At 42.3% G+C, this 4,184-nt stretch overlaps 1 non-coding gene across 1 annotated transcript; it reads right to left on the bottom strand.

Annotated features, from left to right (window-relative positions):
* Positions 1–973: 973 nt before the first annotated feature.
* Positions 974–1,081, bottom strand: LOC112763117 (small nucleolar RNA R71). The gene has a single exon (XR_003182823.1). It is a non-coding gene; the product is annotated as a small nucleolar RNA R71 (small nucleolar RNA).
* Positions 1,082–4,184: the final 3,103 nt, after the last annotated feature.

Here is a 4,184-nt window from a genome sequence, read left to right as displayed (position 1 = left end):
AAAATCAATTTCTCTCCTTTTTCAAAGATACTTGCTAACAATTAATCATTTGATTGAACATTTTAAGTATGTTGCCTTTTCTGCTGAGAGAGGTTTAATGTTTGAATCATATCTTTTCTTGTTAGGCAAGTCATTAATTTTTTTTAAAATCAAATCTTTTTAAAAAAAGTTTTCAATCATACCTTCTTCAAAATGTTTTTCAAAATGTTTTTCAAAATCTTTTACTTAATTTTCGAAAATTTCTTCCTCCCTTCTCACATCCTTCTATTTATGGAGTAACCCTCCTTCTCAATGCACAATTCGAACTCTATCTCACTAAGTTCGAATTCTTCTACCTCTTTCTTCTATTTTTCTGTTCCTCTGACACCTCAAGGAATCTCTATACTGTGACATAGAGGATTCCACATTTTCTTTTTCTCTTCTCTTTCATATGAGTAGGAACAAAGACAAAGGCATTCTTGTTGAGGCTGATCCTGAACCTGAAAGGACCTTGAAGCGAAAGCTAAGAGAAGCTAAGGCACAACTCTCTGTAGAGGACCTAACAGAAATCTTCAAAGAAGAAGAACCCATGGCAGCCGAAAATAACAACAATGCCAACAATGCAAGGAAGGTGCTTGGTGACTTTACTGCACCTACTCCCGACTTCTATGGGAGAAGCATCTCTATCCCTGCCATTGGAGCAAACAACTTTGAGCTTAAGCCTCAATTAATTTCTCTAATGCAACAGAATTGCAAGTTCCATGGACTTTCATTGGAAGATCCTCATCAGTTCTTAGCTGAATTCTTGCAAATCTGTGACACTGTCAAGACTAATGGGGTTGACCCTGAAGTCTACAGACTAATGCTATTCCCTTTTGCTGTAAGAGACAGAGCTAGAATATGGTTGGACTCACAACCTAAAGAAAGCCTGAACTCTTGGGAAAAGCTAGTCAATGCCTTCTTGGCAAAGTTCTTTCCACCTCAAAAATTGAGTAAGCTTAGAGTGGAAGTCCAAACCTTCAGACAGAAGGAAGGCGAATCCCTCTATGAAGCTTGGGAAAGATACAAACAATTAATCAGAAAATGTCCTTCTGACACGCTTTCTGAATGGAGCATCATAGGTATTTTCTATGATGGTCTCTCTGAACTATCCAAGATGTCTTTGGATAGCGCTGCTGGAGGATCTCTTCATCTGAAGAAGACGCCTACAGAAGCTCAAGAACTAATTGAAATGGTTGCAAATAACCAATTCATGTATACTTCTAAAAGGAATCCTGTGAACAATGGGACAAGTCAGAAGAAAGGAGTTCTTGAGATTGATACTCTGAATGCCATACTGGCTCAGAATAAAATATTGACTCAGCAAGTCAATTTGATTTCTCAAAGTCTGTCTGGAATGCAAAATGCACCAGGCAGTACTAAGGATGCTTCATCTGAAGAAGAAGCTTATGATCCTGAGAACCCTTCAATGGAAGAGGTGAATTACATGGGAGAACCCTATGGAAACACCTATAATTCTTCATGGAGAAATCATCCAAATTTCTCATGGAAGGATCAACAGAGACCTCAACAAGGTTTCAATAACAATAGTGGTGGAAGAAACAGGTTTAGCAATGGCAAGCCTTTTCCATCATCTTCTCAGCAACAGACAGAGAATTCTAAGCAGAGCCACTCTGACTTAGCAACCATGGTCTCTGATCTAATGAAAACCACGCAAAGTTTCATGACTGAAACAAGGTCCTCCATTAGAAATTTGGAGGCACAAGTGGGACAGCTGAGCAAGAAAATTACTGAACTCCCTCCTAGCAATACAGAAGAAAATCCAAAAGGAGAGTGCAAGGCCATCAACATGGCCGAATTTGGAGAGGAAGGAGAGGCAGTGAACGCCACTGAGAAAGACCTCAATGGACGTCCACTGGCCTCCAATGAGTTCCCTAATGAGGAACCATGGGAATTTGAGGCTCAAATTGAGACCATAGAGATTCCACTGGATTTACTTCTGCCATTCATGAGCTCTGATGAGTATTCTTCCTCTGAAGAGGATGAGTATGTCAGTGAAGAGCAAGTTGCTAAATACCTTGGAGCAATCATGAAGCTAAATGACAAGTTATTTGGTAATTAGACTTGGGAGAACGAACCTCCTTTGCTCACCAAAGAACTGGATGACTTGTCTAGGCAGAAATTACCTCAAAAGAGACAAGATCCTGGGAAGTTTTCAAATACCTTGTACCATAGGCACCATGACCTTCAAGAAGGCTCTGTGTGACCTAGGGTCAAGTGTAAACCTCATGCCTCTCTCTGTAATAGAGAAGCTAGGGATCTCTGAGGTACAAGCTGCAAGAATCTCACTAGAGGTGGCAGATAATTCAAAGAAACAAGCCTATGGACTTGTAGAGAATGTTCTGGTAAAAGTTGAAGACCATTACATCCCTACTGATTTCATAGTCCTAGAGACTGGGAAGTGCATGGATGAATCCATCATCCTTGGCAGACCCTTCCTAGCCACAGCAAAGGCTGTGATTAATGTTGATAGAGGTGAACTGATCATTCAAGTGAATGAAGAATCCTTTGTGTTTAAGGCTCAAGGATATCCCTCTGTCACCATGGAGAAGAAGCATGAAGAGCTTCTCTCAAAACAGAGCCAAACAGAGCCCCCACAGTCAAACTCTAAGTTTGGTGTTGGGAGGCCACAACCAAATTCTAAGTTTGGTGTTGGGAGGTTCCAACATTGCTCTAAGCATTTGTGAGGCTCCATGAGAGCCCTCTGTCAAGCTACTGACATTAAAGAAGCGCTTGTTGGGAGGCAACCCAATGTTATATTTTATCTATTTCCCTTTGCTATTTTATGTTTTTTTGTAGGTTGATGATCATAAGAAGTCACAAAATCAATTGAAAAAGCAAAAACAGAATGAAAAACAGGAAGAAAAATAGCACACCCTGGAGGAAGAACCTACTGGCGTTTAAACGCCAGTAAGGCTAGCAGGTGGGCGTTTAACGCCCAGTCTGGCACCATTCTGGGTGTTTAACGCCAGAAAGGGGCACCAGACTGGCGTTAAACGCCAGGAAAGGGCAAGAACCTGGCGTTAAACGCCAGAAATGGGCACCAGCCCGGCGTTTAACGCCAGAATTGGCTAAAAACGCAATTTTGCATGCCATTTGGTGCAGGGATGACTTTTCCTTGACACCTCAGGATTTGTGGACCCCACAGGATCCCCACCTACCCCACCACCCTCTCTCTTCTTCTTCACCCATTCACCAATCACCTCAACACCTCTTCCCCAAAAACCCTTCACCTATCAAATCCCATCTTTCTCTTCACCACTCACATCCATCCTTCATAAAATCCCACCCACCTCACCATTCAAATTCAAACCACTTTCCCTCCCAAACCCACCCATACATGACCGAACCATGAGCCCCCCTCTCCTATATAAACCCTTCTTCACCCCTTCATTTTCACACAAAACCATTCCCTTTTTCCTCATTTCTTCTTCTTCTACTCTCTTCTTTCTTCTTTTGCTCGAGGACGAGCAAACCTTTTAAGTTTGGTGTGGTAAAAGCATTGCTTTTTGTTTTTCCATAACCATTTATGGCATCCAAGGCCGGAGAAACCTCTAGAAAGAGGAAAGGGAAGGCAAAAGCTTCCACCTCCGAGTCATGGGAGATGGAGAGATTCATCTCAAGGGTGCATCAAGACCACTTCTATGAAGTTGTGGCCTTGAAGAAGGTGATCCCCGAGGTCCCTTTTTCACTCAAAAAGAGTGAATATCCGGAGATCCGACATGAGATTCGAAGAAGAGGTTGGGAAGTTCTCACCAACCCCATTCAACAAGTCGGAATCTTAATGGTTCAAGAGTTCTATGCCAATGCATGGATCACCAAGAACCATGATCAAAGTGTGAACCCGGATCCAAAGAATTGGCTTACTATGGTTTGGGGAAAATACTTGGATTTTAGTCCGGAAAATGTAAGGTTAGCATTTAACTTGCCCATGATGCAAGGAGATGAACATCCTTACACTAGAAGGGTCAACTTTGATCAAAGGTTGGACCAAGTCCTCATAGACATCTGTAAAGAGGGCGCCCAATGGAAGAGAGATTCAAGAGGGAAGCCGGTTCAATTGAGAAGGCATGACCTCAAGCCCGTGGCTAGAGGATGGTTGGAGTTTATCCAACGCTCAATCATTCCCACTAGCAACCGGTCCG

Source organism: Arachis hypogaea, chromosome 2 (genome assembly GCF_003086295.3).
Source record: "Arachis hypogaea cultivar Tifrunner chromosome 2, arahy.Tifrunner.gnm2.J5K5, whole genome shotgun sequence".
Taxonomy (NCBI): Eukaryota; Viridiplantae; Streptophyta; class Magnoliopsida; order Fabales; family Fabaceae; genus Arachis; species Arachis hypogaea.
This window is presented reverse-complemented; position numbering and strand designations above follow the sequence as displayed.